The sequence below is a fragment of the Lissotriton helveticus genome, chromosome 7 (assembly GCF_964261635.1).
Source record: "Lissotriton helveticus chromosome 7, aLisHel1.1, whole genome shotgun sequence".
Classification (NCBI taxonomy): Eukaryota; Metazoa; Chordata; class Amphibia; order Caudata; family Salamandridae; genus Lissotriton; species Lissotriton helveticus.
Window position 1 is genome coordinate 1,724,505,520 of NC_136068.1, and position 27,952 is coordinate 1,724,533,471.

At 44.1% G+C, this 27,952-nt stretch overlaps 1 long non-coding RNA gene across 11 annotated transcripts in view; it reads right to left on the bottom strand.

The window, feature by feature from the left end:
- Nucleotides 1-27,952, bottom strand: part of LOC144770702 (uncharacterized) — a 175,887-nt gene that overhangs the window by 113,356 nt on the left and 34,579 nt on the right. For all 11 annotated transcript variants that reach the window (XR_013598989.1, XR_013598986.1, XR_013598982.1 and 8 more), the window contains exon 4: nucleotides 5,415-5,793. This is a non-coding gene — a long non-coding RNA (uncharacterized LOC144770702). The remainder of the gene's footprint in view (nucleotides 1-5,414; nucleotides 5,794-27,952) is intronic.

Here is a 27,952-nt window from a genome sequence, read left to right on the forward strand (position 1 = left end):
CACCAGAACACAGCTAAATCGTGTACATACCTCATTCTCTTGCACTGAATCTCATCTGAAAATACACCAGAGAGATTTCTGTCATTATCTCAGACACCCGTGATACATCGTTATCACCACTATATAGAACAACACACGACGCTTTTTGTAACTGTTTACACGAAAGTTACTCGTTGAAAGAGAAACCGCTACTCAGTGTCAGACGCTACCGATCTCCGCCAAACGACGCCCTCAATACACGCGATATTAGACCCAACGTGGAGGTGAGAAATAAACATAGGACTATCGCCACTAGTATTTCTTCAGATAATCTTCATTACGTCGGGCGCCATCTTAATGTGATAAATTATGTGGTAAAAACATACTCGCGATCCCGTACCGCTTTGCCTAATCCTTCGCAGGGTGCCTCAAAATTATAGAGGTAAACCAATCATCATGAGAATTCAGCCACGGCTAACCCATCAGTAATTACAAAACGTACCAATTTATACTGTCTTAAAAACACAGTAGGATTTCACAACCAGCATTTCTAAGTCCTGAACTGCTTTTGCCATTGTCCATTGGCACCACTGCACGGCTATACTACAAAAGTGTTAAAGTGCATATGCTATCGTGTGCTAGGAACTGTGTGCAATATATGGTACATTAGTAAAATGTTCATTGTATTATTATTTAAACCATGCAGATATGCAAATATAGATACATCAGAAACATCATAAGGTCTCAATTGTCGTACAAATATTGATTTAGTCCTTATATTTCCTGCTAGTGGATTCTAGGGTATATATGACCCTACCTAATGCCGGCATCTAAGTTTCTCCCCGACTGGCAATGGCAAAAGCAGTTCAGGACAAGCTGCGTCAAAGCGGTACGGGATCGCGAGTATGTTTTTACCACATAATTTATCACATTAAGATGGCGCCCGACGTAATGAAGATTATCTGAAGAAATACTAGTGGCGATAGTCCTATGTTTATTTCTCACCTCCACGTTGGGTCTAATATCGCGTGTATTGAGGGCGTCGTATGGCGGAGATCGGTAGTGTCTGACACTGAGTAGCGGTTTCTCTTTCAATGGGTAACTTTCGTGTAAACAGGTATAAAAAGCGTCGTGTGTTGTTCTATATAGTGGTGATAACGATGTATCACGGGTGTCTGAGATAAAGACAGAAATCTCTCTGGTGTATTTTCAGATGAGATTCAGTGCAAGAGAACGAGGTATGTACACGATTTAGCTGTGTTCTGGTGGCAACATAGCAGTGAAGGAGACGCTAACTAAGTGCATGTGATTTGTTTTTGCAGTGGCATAATTTCGGGAATCAGAGATAGGTATGTCCCATTATTGAGTACTTGGCAGTGAATAGTCATAACGAGCTGTTATCATTTTGACTAAGCAAGGAATTGTTACAAATTAGTTCCTACTATTTTTCTTTTGACAGACAAGTAGCGGTTACTGTGACATTGACGTGGTTACATCCTATTGAGAGGTTGTTTCACTCAGGTATGAACATAACATAAAACATATTAGCAAAGCACCCATGGGCAATAATACACAAACACTTACAATTTGAAATTTTCATTTTTTTACAGATTGGCCCCTGATGAAGGTACCAGTAAGGTGCCGAAATGCATTGGGCTCACCAAAAAAAGTTCTATGGTCATAATATAATGTACCGCTGAAACGAGAATTTGAGAAATAATGTTACACCAGAAATGTAATTGTTGTAAATGTATATTGCTTGAACATTGAATGTATTATGAGAAATGGTAAAAATCACTTGTTGGATTAAAAATAACTAGCAGCAACAGTAAAGCGTGGTGATTAGATTGTACAAGCAAGTAAGCGTGAATAAGGTGCAGAGCACCAAGTGCACAGTGCGTGATTAGATGGGCCAGCATACCCATCATAACTGAAGATTCCCATGTTGGGGCACTACAGAGATTGTATGGATCAACAGGGCAATAGACATTTAATACCTTTGCTGGAGGTCTATGGCATGGAAATCCCACCAATCTTATCTTACGCCATGGAACATACACAAATTAAAACATGGAAATCAATAAAAGTAAAGGAAGGGTTTATCCTTCGGAAATTGTTAAAAGTATCCCAATACGTCCCTGTTCAAGCTCTACTCCTTGAGCTCTCTCAACGAGCATGGGGCATGATAATTATATTATCAAATGCTATCTCTGGAATTTATCGCCCTGGTAGTGTGTTATTAACAATGCGTTATTCCAGGGCGATAAAAATTCCAGAGATAGCGAGGTTATCGCCCTTTCCCAGGGACCATCGCTGGTTTTCGAATGATGTTCCCTGCAAAATGGCGATAACCTTGCTGATACGACCCACAGAGTCTTATCAGCATAATCCACCCCAATGTTGGGGATAGGTAAGTCTGCATTTTAGCAGATGTTAGTTTTTGGAGAAAACAGCTGTTTTCTCCAAAAACTAATGTGTGCTAAAATGCTGGGGCAGCCTTGTAAATATTGTGATGTGAACATCAGCGATATTTGCAAGGTTGTAAATCCGGGGTACGCCCAGTGACGCCCCCTTTGCATCTCATTAGAGATGCAAAGAGAGGCGTTGGGGAAAAAGGGTGCTAACATGGAATTATGCATGTTAGCACCCTCTTGTAAATAGGGAGATGATAGTTTTATCTCAGCTTTTTTGGCTTTTTAAGCTAAAAAAAGCGGAGATAAAGCCCCCATATTTGCTCGAGTTGTCTCCAACATCATATGATGGGCGTATAATCTCTTTCATGCAGCTCCAGACACAATAATACATATTAAAATTGGAGACTTTAAGAGATGGTGCGTCCTGCTACACCTTCAATAGGAACCTCTTAAAAGCCCTTGAGGTGTCACAATGCACTGTTGCACTTTTGCAGGCATGGTCTACAGCGTAATTGACGCTCTTCCTAAAACATATGATGCCAAGCATAAGCTAAGAAATGGACAATGAATATTGTATCCAATTAAAACATTACAAATCTTTCTTGGAAAACATAGTATTTAAACCCCCTGAACAATATTTACAATTTCAGGTAGGACACAGTGTAAGGCACTGTATCCTTCTTTTGCGATTCGGAATTCTCCCTTTAAAAACATATACAGCTAGATGGGACACCACAAACAATTCTTTAGGCAAATGTGACTTATGCAATGGCGGTCCACAAGATTTGTATCATGTATTGCTAATTTGTCCTAACCCAATACTGGTAGAGGCCGCGTCGATATATAAAGCCAATCCAATTAGGATACAATGTATTTTAACACAAGATCTAATCACTGTGTGTCAGTCTCCCCCAAATTAATTGTTATGTCACAACTTGTTCAAGTTTTTAAAGAGCTTCTTAAAGTTATTTTAAAGAAAAAGCGCTCAAATCTAATAGTTTTAACTATTGTTAACTATTGTGAGTGGTTCGGGCGGACCAGAAACTATTATTACTCTCAATTGCGAATAGGGATTCCTCAAGTGCGACGCGCAAATCCCGGAAAAGTCAATTTGCGATTTCGCATTTTGCGATCTCGCAAATTGTGATTTCCCAATTTGTGAGATTGCAAAATTGTAAAATACGTGTCGCATTGAAAGCATGCTGATGACATCACAACCAGGAAGTCATCCAGCCCATGCTTCAGTCAGTGCCCAGAGAATGTGAGAGGAGGAAGCAGAGTGCTGGAGCTGAGCAGATTCACCATCCAACTTTGTCTGCAGTTACTTTCTGTGCACCAGAATGGATCCAACAACATCAGGGGAGAATGCCCCGCCCAGGAGGCGCAAGTTAAAATTCAGTGAGAGGGAACTTGAATACCTCATAGAGGAGGTGTCCAAGAGCCATGGCAAGCTCTTTGGGAAACTCTCACTGAAAGTGCCTGAGGCAGAAAAATTCAGGATATGGCTACGTACCAAGAGCAAGGTGAATGTTATAGGGGGTCACACATCGCAGCATAGATGACCTCAATAAGAGATGGTACGACCTTCGCAGCCGTGCCAAGGAGCAAATAACAGAAAGGCTGAAGGAGGCCAGGAGTACTGGTGGGGCACATCCACAGTCCCTGAGAATACAGCCCTGGAGGACCTGGTGGAGTCCACAATCCAGCCAGAAGAAGTGGTGGGAATGATCCAGCTGGCCACATCCAGAGCGGCCAGTACCACACAAGGTAAGATGCTTGCAACCATACACTTCAAAGTACTATTCAATCAGGCACATCCCCTCAGTCCAACCCCAGTGTACAGGTCAAACTCCAGTCCATGTTTTACTTCATACGCCAAATGCATTATGGGAGTTGTAGGCATGTCAGGCAAGTGGGTAGTCAAACACAACAATGGCAAGTTAAACACACCAACAATGCATGGCAGTCAGTGATTTAATATGAGCCAAGTATGCGGAATGCCATGCAACAGTAACCTTAACACAAATTAACATAGCACTGTTTCACATCACAGATGCAGCAGAGGCAGACTCAGAAGACAGTGAATGTCTACACATTGCAGAGACTGACGTGGAGACACCTGTTCCCCAGCAATCACAACACGCACAAACCAAACGCCGGGCCCAAGTTCCATCACTGCAGCCCATGGAATCTGAGCTGGCTCCTGCACCCACTCCTGTGACTAGCCAGCCACCTGTGAACACAACACCTACACCCCAGGCACAGGTCCGACGAGGAGGGAGGCGCAGTTCAAGTGCCTTCATTGCTGCTCAGGATGACCAGGCTCCAAATGTGTGGCCCATATCTATTTGCATGGCAATGGAGCGACGTGAGTGCAGCGTAGTGGTGTTGCAAAGGTTGTTGTTGGACCTGGTATAGCAACACCACTACGCTGCTCTCACGTCGCTCCATTGCCATGCAAATAGATATGGGCCATTGTTGTGGGGATGTGGCAAGGGCCCTTAGACAAGTGACCACTGCCATGGAACAGATCCAGGTTGCCATTGTTGTGGGGATGTGGCAAGGGCCCTTAGACAAGTGACCACTGCCATGGAACAGATCCAGGTTGCTACTGTTGGTGGCAGCAATGTAACAGGGATAAGGGTAGTGAGGAGGCATCCAGCCTTAGCTACCTGTTGATGCCAGTGTCCACTGCCAGGAGATGCAATACCCGCAGCACAACACCTTCCGCTGCACACCAGGGGGATGTTGCAGATGCAGGCAAAAGGCGTTTTGGGGAGCGTGGCAGGAAGCGCTAGGATGACATCTCCTTATTCATTTGCCCATGGTGACGTAACCACGGACAAAAACATGTTAGTGATTGACTTCCAGGACCTGGAATAGTTTAATTTTCTACTTATTGAATATAATCACAGTTCTATTTAGCACCATTCTTTGTGTGGCTACACAATACTACATGAACTCATGTTAGTAAAAACGTTTCTGTTTGAAATTCAACTGTCTTGTCTCATCATTACATACCTCAGAAATAATGTTGTGTGATGTTTGCACTTCTCCTTTACCCTTTTGCTGAGCTTGCCCCATGCTTGTCGGAGTTGTGCCGGTGGCTGGTTGTTCCCCTCAGACTCACTGTCGGACACCTCAATGGGTATACCCCTCCTGGTGGCAATATTGTGCGACATGGGACATGCAGCCACAGTCCAGCAGTAGGTCTCTGGACGGTACTGCAACTCACCACCAGTTTTGTGTAGGCTTCGAAAGCGACTTTTCAGTAGTCCAAACGTATGTTCAATAACATTACATGTGATGATGTGTGCTGCATTGTACCTCTGCTCATGTGGAGTGGCTGGGTTGAGGTATGGCGTCAATATGTACTTCCGCACGGCATATGCACTCTCACCTACAGGGTAGTAAGCAAAGGGTTAGTGACTGGTATGCATTTCCATTTTGTCTATTTATGTAGAATATAAGTTTATGTGTTTACTGAGCAGATGTCCTTCGCCAAATTCAGCCCTGAGCAGACAGGTGTGGATGCCACTGTGTCGAAATATGTAGGAGTCATGGGTGCTTCCAGGGTATTGCGCCACAATGCCTGTTATGATATGGTTTGCATTGCACACTACTTTCACATTGATTGAATGATAGGATTTCCTGTTCCTGAAAATGTATTCATTAGCTGCTGGGGGACAAATGGGAACACAAGTACAATCTATGCAATCAATCACATGAGGGAACTGTGCGACCTGGTAGAAGTCTAGTTTTGTCTTGTTCAAATCCTGTTGGGTTGTGGGGAAGGTGATGTGGGTCCTTGTCATCATGACGTCCAGGAAGGATTTGAAGAAATGTGAAAGGGAGCTTTGTGATACCCCTCCAGCTAAAGCTACTACCCCCTGAAAACTGCGTGTGGCACGTAGATGCAGGCAACATAGGACCTGTACATGAACAGGGATGGCATGGGTCCTGCAGGTTTGGCGCTGGATTAGGGGTTCCAATTTTGCTATTAGATGTAGGATCATTGCACCGTTCAGCCTGTACTTATTGTAGATTTCATTGTATGTTTGTCCCAGCAATATGGTGAGCACTCGGAAAATCCGCTCCTGTATTCTCCCTCTGCGCTGTGCTGCTGCATGGATCCTCCTTCTCGTCACCATCACGTAGAGCGCTGCCATTGTGAAAAGCGTCAGGGGCCTTCTGGGTCAGTTTATATAAGTTTCTGAGTGGTTCACCTGTGTGATTTTTTATCCACAACTTTACCACCTGATTGTGATTCCCCTTATTCTGAACTTGCAAAATTGCGATTTTCATGCGAATCGTTATTTGCGAGTTTACATGCATTGGTTTGCGCCTTTTTATCAGCGAATCGCAATTCACAATCGCTGTTAAGGAAATCACAAATAGGGATTCTCATATTTGCTTCTCGCAATATGTGCGAGTCCTTTTTTGTGCGAGTTTGTTTGCTTTTCGGTAATTTGGGTTCCTGCATTGGGAAGGGCTGAATTGTGCTCTCAAACAAACTTTTCTTGCAATTTGCTATTTTTGCGAAGCTTTTTTTGCTTGATGCACGTGCCTGTATATCTTTAAAAAAATATAGAACTCTTATTTCAATAAAGCAGGAGTTCCCAATCTGTGCGCCGCAGCACCCCAGTGCACCCCGTGCACCATCAAAAGCAGCCACAGGCGCCACGAACAGAACCCGTAAAGCCTCTCTGCAGGCCTCTGATCTTGCTGCGAATGTCTACCGTAGCCTAACATCTTTTTCTGACTGTGTTTTTGCAGGCAGTCTAGCTGTGACGCTGCAGAATATAGGGGCTTATTTACAAGCCCCTGGCGCCACCAGTGCGTCACTTTTAATATGGGGAAAAAGTGACATACGGCGGCGGAAGGGGCTTGTAAATAAGCCTGATAGTCTTTTTTGTGTGTTAGTAATGCTGTCTCCGCTTTGATATGCATAAACAGATGTCAGTAACGCATGGGCATCCAAAGGGGGTGGCAAGCAGGGGCCCCCCTGGATCACCCGGCCCACCGTGCTGGTGCTGCCGTGGTGTGTTTTAAAATGTAATTGTGTGGGCAGTGGCATTTTTATTTCACGGATGTTTTAATTTTGTGTGCAGGCCTCTTCATTATATAATTTTAGGCCAGCAGCACCAAATCCCTAGACATCATGACGAGGGCTGCGCCACCTATCTTACAGTGTAAAGAACTGCACATATGGACAGTGGTGTTAGTCTACATGGCCGTAAAAAATATTAAGAGCAGGGAAACTGCTACTGATCGGCAAGATCAAGAGAGAAGGTCCGGGCCTGCCTGCTCCCACAGCTTGAAGTAAGTCTTTACCTCTCCTGTTTTCTCTCTCTGTCTAGCACGAGGATGAGTAGGAAAGTGACACTTGTTTTCGCTCATTGCGCTTTCTGAGCAAAGGCCAGCCCTGCCTGATGAAGTTCACTGGATGTAAGGATGCGGCACGTCGCAATGCACATTCGGAAGCTGGAGTGGAATGTCAGCGTGTGTTCTGGAAAACCCCAGATCGTTATGTTCATGACAGATTTCCAGACACAGAGTAACTGATTTCATTAACACTTCAGCATTATGTTATGTTATGTTATGTTAACTCCATTTTTAAGCGCACAGCTGCCCCAGCTAAGGGGCGTCCTGGCATTAGGGAATCAGATATTGCGAAATTATGGTTTGTCGAGGCTGACGTGGAAACTGGGACCTTCAGCTCAGCGCATTAATAGTCAGTTAGGTAACTGACTATTAATGCGCGTAGAGGCTACTGCCACTGTCTGGTATGCAAATCGACTATTTTCATAATTATTTCTTTAAAAGCTTACACTTTTGTTTAACAGCCTCTCGCCCAAAAAGAATGCAGGTCTTTTTGAGCATGGTGTATTATGTGCAATAAGAAAATACATTAACTGCTTGTCAGATCCTCCATTGCACTGCAGGATGGGAAGCTCGTTTGTTGCAAACTGCACGGGATTCAACGACACATTGGGGATGTTTGAAAGTAAGGTTGAAATGTACACATTTTCTTTTTATTGATGTATTGAAGCCACAGAAAGCTGGGCAGGCGGTCTATAGGTCAGGTTGCTGCCTACAGATCAAGACACAATTACTGTAGTCTCATTCATACTTCTTACATTTGTGTGATCTTGGGCAACGCACTTCATCTGGGGGAGGGCAGGCAGTATTGTGTACACAAGGCAATGGAGTCATTGAGAGAAATAATTTGGACCAGCTTCCTGTCACGATTATGTCTCTGCTGAATCTGCTGGAATGTCTTTCATGAACTTCCCTTTTGAGTATTAGATTTTAGTTGTGGTTTATGTTGCACCAGCATTTTTTTCCAAATTTGCAGCTCTTGATGTCACATAGCAGTGACCTTGAGTCTCACACGTCTGGAAGCAAGGTTGAGAATTAATTGGCTTGTGTCTCATTTGCCCTCGATCCATTTCTTGTTCCAACCCATGCTTGCTTAAATTAAGATTTGTGTGGCAGTGAAATGCAGAGACATGGGGTACATGGCTTGTTCCCGTTAGCCGTGAGCCCTGAGACCTGCTGCCGTGATTCGCCTCACCACTTTCAAATGTCACAAGCCGCCACTGAGTGTAAAGCCCAAAATTCCACAAGTAATTCCTCATTTATATGAAGAAAACTCATAAATGGAAGTATTTGCCTCACCAGAAAAATAACTTACTCACTCACTCTCAGTATTGGTATTAATACCATTTAGTAAAATCTCAACACACTTTACCCCATTTGTGGTCGATGCCAAAGTCATAAACTACATTTTCAGCAAAAAGAACTAAAAATACTGCCCGTGATTAACCCTGGGCAAAGTACTACGCAACGCCAGGGTAGTTTGCAAAGTTTGCGCTGCTTTGCTCTACGTGAATTTCAAATTGCCCAGTGCACACATACGTAGCGGTCATTTTTTGCTTGCTCACGGTCTTCAACGTCAAGTTGGCGACCGCGAGTGAGCAAAATGACATCCCAGTGAGACATTTTCCTCGTTTGCGATCAGCAACATCAAGTTGCCGATCGCGAGCATGGAAAATAAACCTCCCGGTGAGATTTTTAACGCGGGGAGCTCAGGTTTCTCATTGCGAGTGATCGCGTATGCTCGCGACCGCTCACAATGAGAAACTACCAGTCTGCGTTGAGAAAGCTGCAGCTCGAGTACAAATCTACTTAAGCGGCAGAAAACGATTGCTTGCACTGTGCATGATGCGGTTTGCACTGATTGCACAGTGCGGACAAGCATCTGGCACTGTGTAATCAGTGCGAACAGCATTTTGCACAGTGCACTACACAGTTTGTGTAGCTACACATAGTGCGAACTGCACTTTGCGTAGCGCTACTACGCGAACTACGCCCAGGGTTAGCCATGATTAACTGCAGCGCTATCAAAATGAAGTTTTCAACAACAATGTGCAATGACGATGCTTGTATTAACTGACATACATTGTGAAGTTTATTTTTTCCCAAAAAGTATACTATATAGTATTGATGAAAAAAAAATAGGAATATGTCCATCTGTAATGCAACTGGTGCTCATGTAAAGCGCTCTGATACCTTTACGTTGAGTTTGCGCTATATAAAATTACAATTAAAAAAAAAACAAGCGCTGCGGATGTTGTAGAGCTCTTTCAGTGTTCAAGGCACTTCTAGGCTCAATTAGCTAACATTTCATCCCTGGAACACATATCCTACTAAAAATGATAAACACCTGGCTATTCTCTACATTATGATTTCAAGTGATTTCTGCTACAAAGTGTACTGGTTTGTTTAAGCAAAGTGAGACCCTCCTTCACAGTTGACCTTGTGCAATATTCTGCTGCCATACCCCTGCCTCATCACTGTTGGAGCATACCTCCAGATTGCACACACAAGACCAAAACTATTATTTAGAGGCTGAACCTCAACCCACAGATGTAGTAGCTTAGTTAAACTAAATAATTTAAAGCAAGACAGAGTGGTCACAAAGTTGCCAGATTAGTTTTATTCACACCCAAAAACATTAGCGCCACTTAACAGACTTTCCCAGTGGAGCACTACTTTTTTCTCGTCTTTGAGTAGCATTTTTTTTCCTCAGGTGAGGAAGTTAACCATTCCTGGGGGTACTGCGATATCTGGTTGATGCGTGGTGTAGAAAATGTTTCATGTGATCCTTATCAGCTGTTTTTCTTTTATTAGTTTATGACATGTGTAGTGTCCTGCAGCTTTATGTTCATGAATGTGGTCTTTTAAAACCATACACCTTATGTTTTGTAAAGATTTAAGCAATGGACATTGAAACCTCCGGGCCCTGTAGTCATGTACTTAGCTTTTCAAGCAAAAAAACTCATTGATTTCTGAATAACAAGTGCACAAGCATTAAGGTAAGCATGTTGTTCCTGCTTACATTACACATACTTTACTCAGTCCTGCATTCCCTGTGAGTGTTTGCTTTTTCCAGGAGGTTGTTACTGTTTTTTCAGATAGAATATTACTCTTGTCTAGTGCATAATTTGAATTGAGTTGTTTCCAGGCGTTTATAGCGGAGCAGTGCGAGTTTCTTTTAGTGGAAGAGTATGGTGTTCAGTGGGGGAGAAGATGTGGCACTACAGCCAGAGATGCCGAATTTGGAACTGGGAACCAGGTTCAGCCTTCTCTCCTAATGGAACACATTCCCATGCTAGACCTTAGAAGGCCTGCTAGACCTTAGAAGCCCTGGTGTCTTAGCACCAGCATGTCCCTAGCTGTGGCAAAAGTGGGTTAACCTTGAAGGTCTGTCCCCCACAATCCATACCAAAGTTCACCTTCAGTCTTCTGGGCAGGCCTACGAAGCAGTACACGCTAGAGCGACAGTGACTCTGTCACTGAGGTCACAGGACCCTGAGGCTAGTCCGCCTCACCCATTGGTACCTCCGTTGGCATTGTTTCTGCAGAAGTAGTGCAACTCACCAAGGAGCGGCAATGCAGGATTTGCACGTATACCAAACTAAGTTTGCAAGCTTTAGGGTCTCTGCTTCATGCACAAGCACTTTTAACATGTGCTGTCTGCTTTGGGGCCACAGAATTATACAGCGATGGAGGACAAAATTATGTTGCAGTGCTAACTAAATTATGCAGCAAAAATAGGGCTGCAGCGTAGTACGGTACATTTTATGATGCCAACTGCTAGAAGGTGTGAATGATATCTAACAAAAGCCACAAAAGAAAGAGATGGCTGCGGTACAATAACCCAATGGGGTATGAGACCATATGCAGCCTGCTCCATGCCCCCCATGGCTCCTCATGCGCCCCAGTGTTTCTTGTGCCCCACCTGGCACACATCATGTCGGAGGATGGTGATGATGTTAAAATTTTGACAGTTGTGTGAATGTATACGTTTGTAATTTTGATATACGCACAAACATCGCAAGGTTGAGTTGCGGGAAGCGGTGTCCGTGATACAATTATGAGAATTATGCAGAGGAAGCAGGGCTTAAAGTGTGGGGGAGGGGTGGGGGGGCTTTGGGTGGCTTAGCCCCCCCAGTTTTTTTTGGGGGGGGCCTTGAAAGGGGGATCTAGGGGGCTCTATTTACCTGAAATAACGACCCCTTGACTCCAAAAACGTAATCTCTGTCCCTTCAATCTTTTGTCGACCTCTGTCTGGAGGAAATGGGAAATGCTCTTTTTTTTTTTATTTTTTTTTTTACTATATGCAAACGTGGTTACACTGCTATAGAGGAGGCTTGATTCATTTGAGCCCCTCTCCGTCCCATTCACTTCGTGGCCTGTCTGGGTAGGAAACGCCACTAGGGGGCGGAAGACCTATCTGAGGATAACACGTCATCACTCCTGCTCTGCCTGAACCTGCATGGCCTTGAACTTGCCGGACCTGTTTTCTGTCGCTGCCTGTAATTTGCGATGCCAATAACAATAAGTCACTGTGTCTTCCTTCTCGACCTCTATCCCCCAGCAATACATCACAACCTGCTAATTGCGAGAGGACAGGTGAGGATTATAAAGATACCTCTCACAATACAGTTGCTTCCGTGTCTGGAATCGAGTGTGACAAGTTTCAGTTATGATAAGCTCACGAGTTAGGTTTCTGTTGCAATGTGTGTATGTAGATGAAAAACATGTCATTAGGAAGCATGCTGCGTAAATTGTGGTTTCTAGAATTGGTGTGGCCCATTGTCTTTCTCAATAAAATGTAACTCAAAAGTGTGGTCTAAACAACTTTTTTTAAATGATGACTATCTTCAGCATTTTTTCAACGTATCATGTAGAAAAATATCTTCGGTGGCACTTCCAGGAGTCTGGAAACTCGTGTTTCAGAAAATGACAACACTTTTTATTGCAGACATTAATGACTAGTTTATTAAGTCAATAAACTTGTTTGCACTTTTGGCACTTTAGCAGATATGTGTTTATAACAAATGTATTTTTAATTGTGTCATTACTGTATATGTACTTTTATGGTTTGAACAAAAACCGAAATAAAGTTTATTGACTGACTGACTAGTTTCTTCATCTATCGCAGAGATAGCGTGCTATCAGCAACGCTTATCTCCAATTTCATAAAAATCCAAGCGCTAGCTGCAAAATTTGCGATTATCTCTGGAATCCAGCGATAATCGCACAAACATAGGCGATAGCTTGCTGAGAGGGCAGGGCAGACTTAGCCATAATATCCCCCTCCTATTGGATGTAATGGCTAAGTCAGATTGAAAGCAGGTGTAAGGAAAGTAGCGTTAAGAGAGGTTAGCGCTACTTTTCTTATGGCTATGCAGATTAGCGTGCAGCTTGTTAATTGGAGAAATGTCGGTAAGCGACATTTCTCACGTTATTTTGGTCAGGAACGCCCACTTTGCATCTCATTAGAGATGCAAAGCTGGGCATTAAGGTAAATGGCGTTGGGGCATGGAAACACGCATTAGCGTGTCCTTGCTGATAGTGCGATGGAATTATCACTGCTTTTTTTTAAAGCAGCGATTATTTTATCGCGGGGCCTTGATGATATGCCCCTCAGTTTTTTGCTGACAGAAACTTTCTCCAAGGCAAAGTTACTTATTTCCATTTAAGATGGCTTCCACTCTACGCCACTTCCACTAAGTTCATAAAAACAGAAGCCCTTCATCCCCACGTCCTATTTTTTGTTTTCTTTGACAGTGAGCCAAAATATTTATTGTTTAAAAAGTGTTAAACTTTTGCTAGAAGTGGTGTAAGTGTATTACAGATAGTCTGCTGTATTGTATTGTATATTCGTTCTTGTACAGCGCAGACTGTCACCCTACGGGTATCCTGGCGCTGTAGAGAGTCCATTAACGAGAGTGAGTACAGGGTAAGGGGTCCAGCTATAGATGACCCGGCTGTTACTGCGCTCAGCGTTTTACAGCAATGTTGAAAATGGCCTAGCGCTTGATCAGCAGTGGAACAAGACCTGGGAGCATTGAAATGCAGGGGTTTGTGGACAGCATCATGCTGACTCTGTTGTGGGTGCATTTAGACCCGTGTTCATGTCCAATTCGACTGCCGCCTAACTCTAAGATGGCAGCATTCTCTGGAGATACGCATGCAGGGTGTATTTAAAGTAAACCTGCAATAAGTTATGATGCTGCTGACAGGCATACAGTGATGGCGCTAAAGATGGACAAGATAAAGAACATGGCGTCTGATGCCTCTTGTGGAGAACCGAATGAATCGTTAACGTTGCAGGTTCCTACTATGGGTCACCTACAGATAATGACAGAACAGGCAGTTTCAGCTGCCTTTGGAACCAGAGAAGGCTGGTTGCCTAAATGTCATTGTGTGGCGTGCTCAGACCAGGACCCGCAGAAAGAGGGTTTTAAGAGTAGGTTCATACAGGGCAGTGAACTCAAGGCTATATTTAAAATACCTGAACAGATCTCTGTTCCTACAGCCACAATGCGTGCATGAGAAACAATTATTTATGCATTCATCCTCTCTCATCAGTGCTTATTATGCCTTCAACTTTATTCTGTTCCCTTCACTTCTTTCCCAGTCATTTCAGTTTAGAGAGTCCAAGAGTGGAATGCCCCAGCGCTGAAGAGTACTGTTTCTGACTTAACCAATGAAAGTTTTTTATGAAACAACTGTTATATTTCTATATTGTTGCTTCTATGGTTATTATACCTTCATCCGCTTCATCCCAATTATTATCAGGGAGAAAAATGGAAGTACTCCAGAGGCCGGGCTTATATCCTCAAACCTGCAAAAAAAAAAAAAAAAGTAACATAATGGGGAGCCGTGGCCAACAGCCTATAGGTCAAGGGTGCAGCTGGTCAAAAAAGTTTTGTAACCACTGACGTAAAGTTTCACTAGAAGATTTAAATAGAATAGTCCGCAAGCAATGATATCGCTGACTGCAGGAATCCAGTCTTCAATCTAGATTGCAGGTCATGCTAGCGGTCACAGAGATTCGAATGCAGCTCATGACCTTTCATTCACTTCAGTCTAATCCCTCTCTCTTGGATTGGGGGGCATGCACCACTGAACCAGAAGCAATCCCGAAGGATGCACGCTAGGTGCACAGGTAGCTGTCAAGTCATTTCCACCCATCTTGTCAGATAAGGTACAAGACATGTTCAGGTCTATGCTGGTTAGGGAAGTCCCAGCTACTGGGACATAACATAAGAGCTACAGCAAAGCCTAGCCATCATACCCTCCAACCCGTACAACCCATAGCACTTTACTACTGATGCCACGTTGGAGGGCAGCATTCCTAAAGCATTGTTTCAAGGGAGAGACACTCTTTGAAGTCTATGCCAGAGTGCAGCATTCAAGTCAGGCATCATGGAAGGGGGGACACAAGAGGGCAGATCAAGGACACACCCGCCCTGGGTTTTAGTTCTGTGGTTGCTGAATCCCTTAAAAAACAAACAGTAATGGCATGGTCACAAGAGTGATATAGGTGGGAGGTACTGCTAACGCGGGATTACTGGTTACTAATTTTCTTACCAAATCCCATTTCCTGTCGACTGAATCGTTGGTACCTGTCTTGAGTAAAAGGTAATCTCGAAGTAAACAATCAATTTAAGAACTTACACCACTCTAAATGACCACTGACCAAAATTAAGTTTTAAAGATTTAATATAAAGTCAAGGATAACTGAAGATACAAACTTCTCAAGATGAGATTCAACAGGTATATCGGAATCACTATAAACATGAACTTCTTGAATAGTCTGAGTCTGAAGAACAAAATAATAAGTACAAGTTCGAATACCATCAGGGTTGCTAAAATGGATACAAGTTGCAACCTCAAAGTCATTACAGAAAAAATTAAGGTTAGTCTGCCCCTACACTATACTAAATGACATCCCTACTTAACAAGATCTTAACCCTCTAGGTGTCAGCCGTGGTGACTTCCTAAGAAGATCACGCACTTCTCTTTGTCTCTTCTCTGATAATGGGTCTCTCCTGATCAGCCTATCTGCCTACCCATCCGCTTCCTTAGGCTCCCAAAATCATCTGCTCTGCTCTCCTCCCGGGTCACTTTCCCTAATACCAAATCACATTTCCAATAGAAACGCCCCTTGGGACGCCCCTCACGTGGTACATCTTTCCGCGGCAAACTCCATGATGGTACTCTTGAAGACCCTCGTTAAAGTTGACCTTGGTTCCCAGGCAGCTTCTTCAGTGCGCTGATACCCCCTGAAATTCCTGGAAACTCCTACAGGCCTGCGCAAGGCGCCACTGAACAAAGTCCCTTTCATTCGAGCTGATTAGGACCCTCGCACCTGCATACAGCTCTTCCTGCAGTGGGCCTCAAATTCCAGACTTCACCATATCTTAGGCCATAAAACACTCTCAGAGCTTCATACTGGACACCTCACGACCTCTCCTCTAACGAGCACATGACGATTCAGACTTCATGACATTATCGGCTCTGGCCTACTTGATTTACATGCAGCAGGTTTCCTGCACTCTTAAAACGTTAACTTGATTTAAACAGCAAACATTCTTAACTAGCATACGTTTCTAAAATAACACATCTATAAAGCATATACTTTTAACCCTAAGTTCAATAGTACATTTTGAAAGAACCATGTCAACCTTGTCTCACATTATTTTAGCAGCACGTTTAGATTTGCTTGTGAATTGCCATGAGGCCTACACAAAATACTGGGTTTTTAAGAGTTACATTCAACTCTTACATTATTCCTGTAACATGAGAACATGAGGTTTTCATATTCATCCCAAACATTTCTACATTAGTCTCACACAGTTATGATTATTGTTACTCTACTTAAACATTCTATGCATTTCACCACTGAATATAAGACACTCTGTGTATTTCACTTTTAAATATAAACACTCTGGTGCAAAGTACATGTGAACTAACTACGTGCTTGTAAATATGGCGTACTTATACATTTTTTTCCGAACTTGTGCTCTCTCAGTCCCCCCTTTGATGACCTTCAGGGGTCATCATCACCATGACACTAAAAATGTAGAACCTTCAAAGTGAAGTCAGGACAGTACCACTTCTTTTCATACTCTCTAATGCTTTCAGACTTTTGTATTGGGTGTCCTGCATCGCTGTCAACTCTTCTTCCTGTTTCTTCATAGCTCTCTGTAACCTATTTGCTCTATACCATTGATACAACCGCACCAATCCCCACAAAGTAATTACACAAATCACTACTATGATGATGGGCTTCAATATGTACCAAACGATACCCTTTCCTAAGTTGGCAAACCAACTTCACCCATTCCATGGCCTACTTTTTCCCACACATTTACCTTTGCCAGGTCCTCAATTTCGTAGTGTATGGCAGTGATGTTTTGTATATACTTCTCTAGAGGCTTTGAATTGTCTGGAATGTAAGTACAGCATTCCTGGACCTTCAAGGCCCTACAGACTCCTCCCTCTTTTGCTAACAGAACATCTAAAGCAAGTCGGTTCTGAAGAACCATTGCCCTAATCGATTGCATCTCCCCTTCTATCAGCATCAAGGACCTTGCAGTACTGGCAGACAGTCTATCTACGACTGTAGCTAACCTCCTGATCTTAATGTCATTCATTATCAATCCTAAGAAAGGGAATGCAGCACCTATTACATCTCCAATTACTTCTGCTGCACCTAGCCCTCGCTTCCATCTAGTTGATATTTCTTTCTTAGGCGTGTCTAAATTCTCAACATGATATATTTTAGGGAAGACAACAGCCAGATAGCATGATCCGTACCAATTATCTGGTAACTTCACATAGGCATATCTTCCACATATAAAATATACATTTGGTATTGCTTGCATCCCTTTCATGAAGTTCTTAGAGTAGTACTCTAATTGAAAAGCATGTTCGCAATTGACTTGTCCTACAAAAACGTTTTCATAGTAGGAGTAACTCCTGTGAATGCACAGTTTCCCCCGTTTCTCCTTATCCAAAGCAATTGGACCAATACTTCCTTTTCGTTGTTGTGCCCTTTCCTCCTTGGTCCAATCTGTTTCCCCTTGTCCTGATGCCTTCAATGCCTTCTGCTTTCTGTATCTAGTATCTACCTGTGCTATAAACTTTTTCTCAACTTCTGATATTTGACAAGTCAGATTGTTGTTTCGAGCATGTGAAGTATCTAACGTTCTCCACGGAATAAACCATTTGTGTAACCTGTCTTCGCTTTTGTAGTAGTCCCATTTGTTCAAATGCTTGAAATTCGGAACCTCTGGCAATGTCGAGTCGAAATTCGAGAAGTAATACTCAAATCCGTCTCGTCCATAAAACATACTTAACAATAAACTGCACGTTATTCCATATGTCAACGGGAGATGATGGTATTTGATACCCTCCTCCACCGAAATTGGTAACTGCATACATACGTAGCAGTCCTTTACCTCCATGGCATCAACATATTCATAAAGCAACTTAGCATAAGCATTTGACTTGTAATTCCCCTGTGATTCATCCATGTGTAACCTTTTTACTTCTGCATCTAACAACGCTTTGTCTTTCTCATTGATGTTTCCCTTCTCCTTAACTGTGGTAGTTCTCGGTGTTGACACTCCCCTATCCTCCTTAGCTGTGATTCCATCCCCTTCGTGTCCCGCTAGGAATGAAACAGTTACCACTAAAATTATAAGAGAAACCACTACTCCTAAAAATGTAACAGCTATACATTTTGCCCTGCGGTTCGGGTTGCCAGCCTCCATGTTCTCAAACAGTGTAGTTTTCGACTATCTTCCAGCATTCACTTCCTCTTCTTTTCAAACAAAGTCTTTCTCTTTTGCAATGTCTTTCTTGAAACACTTGGAAGCTTGACAATTTGTTTCCGCAAAACAGTTCAAAGTCCAGTAAAATAGACAACCCTAGCCCTTCTCCATCCGCTAAAAGGAAACCCCTACCATTTTTTTTTCTTCTTCCACTCGGCGCTAGGTTATCTTGCAACAATTTACAATTTCTTTTCAAAAGTCTTATTTTCGTCTGAAGTTATGTATGACTCAAGGAGTGACACTACTTCTTCATAAACGTCCATTCGAAGTATCATTCCCTCAGGTTCTGGACAGTTCGTACCACACCATGGAAAGTCAACCTTTTCTAGGATTATTCTCCTTATTTCGCTCAAGACAAGTGGACGGACGAAATTGAGAGTTAGCGTTTTTTCAATTTCTAATCCTGGTACTATCAGTTCTATATCCACAATTACAAAGGGGTCCGTTCTAATCAAGATCACTTTCTTCACTTTTCCAGATCTGCACCCCTTTGAAGACATTCGCAGTATGGTCTTAGTCCACAACAATAAGCACTCCTAGCAATTCTACTACTCGTTCCAGCATTTCCAAACGAAGAAGAGTTCCCTCCAATATTGGATATCGTGAACAGCAAACTGGAAACTCAACTGTCTCTAAAAGCAATTTTCTTATTCCACTCAGGAGAGCAGGATGAACGATGTTGAGTGTCAGCAACCTTTCGGTCTCCGCTCCTGGCAGTAGAAACTTTATTTGCACTGTGATGATCGGGTCAGTTCTGATCAGTTCCACTTCCCTGATCCTCCCTGTTCTGTGTCTCCCAGACATCTGCAACAAGGTAGGTCCAGTCGGGAGTAGAGTATCTTCTGCTAGGCACTCGCACTCTACTTGATCTTCTAAGACCCTCCTCGGCTTGATCCTGGATATCTTCTTCTGGATCTGAGTCTTCGGATATAGGAGTAAGCGTTTCCTCTTGGGCCGACCTCAAACTTAGCCTTCTTCTTCTTGTTGGCCAAGTGGCAGCTCCAAGCCTTATTCTCCTATTCCTTGTCCTCTCACTTGGTTCTTGCTCGCTCCGATACGGATCTGAGTCTGAGTCGTATTCACTTCTGCTCTCTCCTTCAGTTGCGTCTTCTGTCTCACTGCCGTCCTGCCTTCGCTCTTCTTCTGAATCCGATGCGTTCCCAACTTCTTCCGACACCTCCTCAGCTGCCTCAATCCCTTCGTGCGACTCTTCTTCCACTTCCGGGCTTTCGTCTGGGATGGGAGCTGTTCCTTCTAGAGGTGCTGGAACTCTTCTAGTATGGGATGCATGGATCCAATTTGGCAGCCCCCCGCACTTCACCGCGGTGTTCGTGATCAGGATTACCTGAAAGGGCCCACGCCAGCGAACATCTAGGCAGTTCTTCCGGACGTGTTTTTTAACCAGGACCCAGTCCCCTGGGTTCAGGTCATGACACAGGTTCCTCGCTGTTGGAACTTCAGCCGCATGCACCTGAAGGGACACAGAATGGATGGCGTCAGACAGTCCTTTACAATAATCCAAGATCAGATCATCTGTAATATTCAATAGAGCAGTAGTTGGAACTGTAGGAAGTCTCATGGCCCTCCCCATCAGGATCTCGTGGGGAGAGAGACCTGTCCTCCTATCAGGTGTGCTGCGCATGCTCATGAGCACCAATGGAAGAGCATCTGGCCAACTCAAAGATGTGGATGCCACTACTTTAGCCAATCTATTCTTCAAAGTGCCATTCACTTGTTCCACAATTCCTGAAGCTTCTGGTCGATAACTACAATGCAGCTTTTGATCGATATTCAGTGTGGAGCACAACATCTTCACTATTTCGCTGTTAAAATGTTTTCCTCTGTCCGATTCCAAAGAGGCAGGCACCCCGAAGCGCGGTATCAACTCCCTGAGCAACAATTTTGCCACTGTGAGTGTATCGCACCTACGTGTAGGGTATGCCTCAACCCATCTGGAAAATACGCATACAATCACCAACACATACCGAAGGCGATTGATTCTTGGCATTTCGATGAAATCTAGTTGCATTCTATTGAAAGGCCCCCCTGACCTCCCAATGTGACTCAGTGTGACTGGTGTTCGTTTGCCTACGTTCAGTTGTTGGCAGGTAACACATCGCTTACATACGGATTCTGCTGCTATTCTGAATTTCGGGCAATACCAAGTCTGCCTAAAAACTCTCATCATAGCATCCCTTCCTAGATGCACTGGACCATGTATTTCTCTCGCCATGGGATTAGCTAATTCTTCAGGTAACACAGCTCTCCCATCTGCTGAAACCCAAAAATCCATTTCACTTCGCACACAGCCTGCTATTTCCCATGCCTTTTTCTCTTTTTCAGGTGCGTTCTCCTGCATTATTCTTAAATCCTCCCAAGTGTCTACAGTTTCTAACATCATACTTAATTCAGTCTTCTCTTCTGCACCTTCTATTTCCACCTTTGAGAAAGAATAACTTTGTTCCGCACAATAGCGTGCGACTTCATCAGCATATCTATTACCTTGTGACACAAAATCTGTATTCTTAGTATGAGCTACACACTTCACCACTGCAATATCAACAGGACCTTGTAATGCTTCTATCAGCAATCTCACAAATTCTCCATTTCGAATGGGCGAACCAGAGGAGGTCATGTAACCCCTCTGAGACCACAACTGCCCGAAATCATGAACCACACCGAAACCATATTGGCTGTCCGTGTAGATGGTGACTCTCTTTCCATTTCCTGCTATGCAGGCACGAGTTAGGGCAATAATCTCTGCTACCTGTGCGGAATGTACTCCTTCCAGGCAAGCGGCTTCCACAACTCCAGTAAGGGTACAAACAGCATAAGCTGCTCTTAACCGACCAGTATCGTCTCTTAAACATGAGCCATCAACAAAGTAAATTTCATCGGGGTCAGACAATGGCTCATCCACAATATCTGGTCTGGGTTTCGTGCATAGTTCAGTCACATCAAGGCAATCGTGGTCTTCACATCCTTCGCCTTCTATTACAGTAGGTAATGGCATCAAAGTAGCAGGATTCAAGACAGAGCATCTCCTGAGAGTCACGTTTTCTGCGGCAAGTATAACTTGCTCATAACGCGTGAGCCTGCTATTGGTCAGATGCTGCGTCTTCGTCCTGGTCATTAACAATTCAACTGAATGTGGTACATACACTACTACTGGATGTCCCATCACAATACTCTCGCTCCTTTCAATGCTGACACCCGTTGCAGCAACGGATTTGAGACATCCGGGCAACGCTGCGGCTACTGGATCTAATGTAGCCGAAAAATATGCAACTGGTCTACGGGCATTACCGTGGGTCTGTGCCAAGACTGACAAAGCACATCCCTCTCTCTCACAGCAATAGAGTGAAAACGACTTTTCATAATCTGGCATTCCCAGAGCCGGAGCACGACATAAATCGTCCCTCAGCTGTAAAAACGCCACCAGACATTCTTCATCCCATGGTACCGGATCACTCACCTCCTTGTGCGTCAGTTTCTGTAAGGGCTTTGCTTTCAGTGAAAAGTTAACTATCCACTGTCGGCAGTAACCCACCATTCCTAGGAACATTCTAACCTCTCTCTGAGTTGTAGGCGCATTCATTTTCATTATCGCCTCAATCCTCTCCGGGGACACCTTACGTTTCCCTTTTTCTAACCTGTGCCCTAGATACTGTACTTCTGTCAGACAATACTGTAACTTGCTCGGAGATACCTTATGTCCATTTTCAGCTAAATGATTCAGTAAGGCAATTGAATCTACTTTACAAGCTTCCTCTGTTTCTGACGCAACAAGTAGGTCATCTATGTACTGTACCAGAACCGAGTTCTGTGGCAGTACTAGATTCTCAAGATTCTTTTTCAACAACTGATTAAAGATGGATGGACTGTCTGTGAATCCTTGTGGAATTCGACACCATGTTAAAACGCGATCTTCCATTTTAAACGCAAAAAGGTACCTGCTCTCTTCATCCAATTGCCTTTGTTGTTCCCCTCTATCTCTCTCAGAATTATAGATCGAAACTATGGGTCCTATGGTAACAGGCACTTGAAGAGCGTCCGGCAGTCCCACAGACTCAACCCTTTCTGTGGTTGGCGTTTTCTGCACCACAAACCTTCCCACTACACTCTGTACAGTGTTGTTTGGAGGTGTTTCTCCGCCTTTGCTAGGTGTCCATTCCGATATAGGGAGTGGTGTATACCCCTCTATCTCATTCCCATCTTCCCTTGCGAGCCCTCTATCTTCTATCAATCCCACTCTCGGAGGTGGTCTATCCATTAACAATCTGTTTATCAGATTGTCCTCCGACTCGCTTTCCTCGTCTTCTTCCATGAGGTTTCCTCCTCCTGACACCTCCCTCATCGGATACATTTTCTCCACCTCAATAGTCTGTACCCTCCAACGCTTTTCCTCCTCATCCCATTTGGAATCTCGCACTGCCCTTACCGATCGCGTCAGCCTTTGTTGACGCCTGTTCAAATTTCGGTCGTGTGCAGCCTTAATCCATGCATTAAGAGCCTCAAACTGTGTTGGTCTAGGTGAGGGTTTCAATGAGGACATGGTTGCTTTTAGCCGATGTAACACCTCTAACTTAAACGTTCCATACTTCGGGAACTGCATTTCCTCATTTCCTTCCGTAAGCTTATTCCAAGCCCCAATCCACAATATCGTATGCAGCCCAACATTCGTTGCCATATAATGAGCTGGCGTACCCTCTGGGGGAGCCTCTTCCCCGTAATAATGTTCACTTCGTTTACGTTTAAAAATCCCTTTCAAACACTTAAAACACTTCATGATTTCTCTTTTCTCCGCGTTTGTTTACTTCCTGATGATATTCCACCAATCTCAGCGCCGTTCTTACTAACTGGCCTATCCGTACGCGGCTTTCCTCCGACGTCACTCTAGCCGCCCAACCAGAGCGCGGCTCTAGCTAACGTCACACCAACCGCTCAATCACAGCGCGGCTCTAGCCGACGTCACCCGTCCCCCTTCGCAGCAGTTCCCCTCCTTTCTCAGCTCGTCTCCTCGGTCATGCACGCATCCCATTCATACACTGAAAAATGATTACTTCCGTCCAAGCGATCACCTTTCTTTGACTGTACGCCCACAGTCTTTCTGTAGTTGTCACCCTAACTTGGCGAAATGTCTTTCCGATTACTTCCAGACAATCGCCTTCTCCGATAGGTTACTCACACGCAGTAACTTTCGACCAGCGTCCGTTACTCATACACTCACTCTTACACTCCCCCTATCTTGGATCCACGGCGGTCAATGGTACCTCGTGACCTCCGTACTATGGTCGACAACTACCCTGGATGTTCGATACACCCAAAACCACTTAAGCTCTGGCCTGAACTTAAGATTTCACCAGTTCACCCGTTTACCAGGTTACCAGTTTACCAGGTTGCGCGCGCTCACAACCTTCTCTCATTCACACTACAGGCATTCAACTCCGCAAGACATTACAATACAAATACAACACAAAACACCGCAATCTGTTCACGCATGACCCTTTTTATACTCACTCTCCGATACTGCTGCTTTTCTCGCACCGTCTGCACCTTTCGGCACACGATTCTTCCGCTGCTCGTTTCTCGACGTCTCGGGCCTTGGGGTAAACTAACCTCTCTAGATTACCTTCCTCAAGAAGATAACCATCCTCACTCTGCTACCAACTGCTAACGCGGGATTACTGGTTACTAATTTTCTTACCAAATCCCATTTCCTGTCGACTGAATCGTTGGTACCTGTCTTGAGTAAAAGGTAATCTCGAAGTAAACAATCAATTTAAGAACTTACACCACTCTAAATGACCACTGACCAAAATTAAGTTTTAAAGATTTAATATAAAGTCAAGGATAACTGAAGATACAAACTTCTCAAGATGAGATTCAACAGGTATATCGGAATCACTATAAACATGAACTTCTTGAATAGTCTGAGTCTGAAGAACAAAATAATAAGTACAAGTTCGAATACCATCAGGGTTGCTAAAATGGATACAAGTTGCAACCTCAAAGTCATTACAGAAAAAATTAAGGTTAGTCTGCCCCTACACTATACTAAATGACATCCCTACTTAACAAGATCTTAACCCTCTAGGTGTCAGCCGTGGTGACTTCCTAAGAAGATCACGCACTTCTCTTTGTCTCTTCTCTGATAATGGGTCTCTCCTGATCAGCCTATCTGCCTACCCATCCGCTTCCTTAGGCTCCCAAAATCATCTGCTCTGCTCTCCTCCCGGGTCACTTTCCCTAATACCAAATCACATTTCCAATAGAAACGCCCCTTGGGACGCCCCTCACGTGGTACATCTTTCCGCGGCAAACTCCATGATGGTACTCTTGAAGACCCTCGTTAAAGTTGACCTTGGTTCCCAGGCAGCTTCTTCAGTGCGCTGATACCCCCTGAAATTCCTGGAAACTCCTACAGGCCTGCGCAAGGCGCCACTGAACAAAGTCCCTTTCATTCGAGCTGATTAGGACCCTCGCACCTGCATACAGCTCTTCCTGCAGTGGGCCTCAAATTCCAGACTTCACCATATCTTAGGCCATAAAACACTCTCAGAGCTTCATACTGGACACCTCACGACCTCTCCTCTAACGAGCACATGACGATTCAGACTTCATGACATTATCGGCTCTGGCCTACTTGATTTACATGCAGCAGGTTTCCTGCACTCTTAAAACGTTAACTTGATTTAAACAGCAAACATTCTTAACTAGCATACGTTTCTAAAATAACACATCTATAAAGCATATACTTTTAACCCTAAGTTCAATAGTACATTTTGAAAGAACCATGTCAACCTTGTCTCACATTATTTTAGCAGCACGTTTAGATTTGCTTGTGAATTGCCATGAGGCCTACACAAAATACTGGGTTTTTAAGAGTTACATTCAACTCTTACATTATTCCTGTAACATGAGAACATGAGGTTTTCATATTCATCCCAAACATTTCTACATTAGTCTCACACAGTTATGATTATTGTTACTCTACTTAAACATTCTATGCATTTCACCACTGAATATAAGACACTCTGTGTATTTCACTTTTAAATATAAACACTCTGGTGCAAAGTACATGTGAACTAACTACGTGCTTGTAAATATGGCGTACTTATACATTTTTTTCCGAACTTGTGCTCTCTCAGTACAGTGAGGACTCCCTCCTGCATATAGGTGCAAAGCTGTTCCCACTACAGTATAGTTTATTACCCTGGTCATAGGCAGGAGCACCGTAAACATATTTTTCTTTTTTGCTCAACGTGCAAGAGGTTCAGGTGGGAATGTGCAGAATTATTATTTGTCAATATTTCGAAGCTGATATGTGTTCACTTGAGTTTGACTGGGGACTAAACTCTACCACATATTATTCTGAGAAGACAAGTGGAGCGCACTGTTCATTTTTTATGTTTTTGACTCCAATTTCACCTTTAAGTATTCCTAGATGTACCAAGTCCTATTAATGGTTGCGTCATTTTAGGCTTGGGACTATAAACATTGAAGTGTTTTTGATGCATCCACAGTGTATGGTTATAATATGTGGACTGTGATTTTGATGTCATTAGATTTGGGTTTTGATCTTGATTTTGCCTTGAAGAAGTGGAGAAATCAGTCTGCGAAACATGTGTTGGCAACACAGAGCTTTGACCACTACAAGATTTTGATTAGTGTTAATCCATGTTATTAAATGTGCAACTACAGAGTGTAGGCGTCTACAATGTTTTTGATTTATAGTAATCCATGTTATTAAATGCACAAATTTTGTGTAACCGAGCTATTATTCAATTTCGGACTTATTGTACCCTAAGAGAAAAGAGCATATAAAAATAGATGTATTCATGGTGTTTGATGTACTTATATTAATTCCCATTACTCCCACTGTATTTGATTTGACTGTGGCATAGCTCACCTCAGAAGTCTCAGGGGGTCTCCATGACAAGTCGGAAGCATGTCAGTCTTGGAATACTTACTTGATGGGAAGTTCAGGTTGTTTCACCAGAGTCATTGCATTTCCTTCTCCTCAAGCTCACATTTCCCCTATCGAATTAGAGTCAGGAAAATGCTGGGATTTAGATGGTTGAGCCTCTTCTGGCTCCACCTTCGGAACCTGATGTCATAGTGACCGTCATCCTACCCTATTTAGGATGGGGCACGCATCACTAAGGGAAAACTGCCGCTAAATGGGCAATAATGGGCTTGCTAATATGTGTCATAGAATTACAATAGAAGCCCAGGTTAGATGTCCTGCACATCTAACCTGGGCTTCTATTGGAATTCTATAACGCATATTAGCAAGCCCATTATCGCTGTTTTAGCGGCAGTTTCCTGCCACTAAAACGGCGATAATTTTAACGAGGTTCTTGCTAATATGCCCCTAAATTTCCCTGCCTGGGAGCTCTATGCAAAGCATAACAATTCAGGCTAGATAAATCATGAATGGCCTCCACATACAGAAAGAAATCGCCCTGTGCCTCATGGTCATTGAAGCTTTAGGAGTTTAATCTAGGAACACTGACATGTGGGTGAATCAAATACGGCACTCACTCTGCAATGAGTTGCTGTCTTTATGGCCGGCTGCACTGAAAGCTGGGAGATCCTGCCCAGCCTAATTTCTAAGTATGAGGGGTAGTTGGGTGGCTCCCTCGGCAGCCCCTGGCCGGACTGGGAGCCAAAACCGGCCCTGGAAAAGTGCTCGCCCCCCCCCCACACCCCCATTGGGGGTGGGGGGGTGCAGCCGAGCTCTTTGCCAGGGCCGGTTTTTGGCCGATTTTGTTAGAGGGCCAATTATGCTGCAAAAACGGCCCTGTAACAAAATCGGCCCCCAGTGGCCCAAAACCGGCCCCCATCCGTGTGGCGCACCGGGGGATTGCCCGGTGCTCGCTATGGCCAGTCCAGGCCTGGCTCCTGGCAGCCACTGGCGCAGGACAGGGGCACGATTGCGGCCTGGAGCTGATCGGCGTCGGGAGGGGGGCGGAGCCCGAGCTCTCCAGAGTTTGCCCCGCGAATGGACCTACGATCGGCAGCCTGAGTCCCGCGCCGAGAGTCAGTGAAGGACTGGCGACCCGTGGCAGGGGAAATCATGCTGCTGTGGAGAGGTGAGCCGCTACAGGGCGGCCGCCGGGAGCAGAGAGCCCAGTCTTGGCTCGTTGTACTGGGCTGAGCGCGACGGCATTGGCCCTAGCAAATGAGGGAGCACCCACCATTCCTGCAGGTGAGGGGGGCCCCTCAACAGATGCCACTGTCTGGGCCCTGGGACGTGAGCGAGTGGAGTACTGTAAGAGCTGCGGCTCCCTGTGGGCCAGAGAGCTGCCTGGGCTTTACTGCAACGTGGAATTAACCCAACAAGGTCCGACT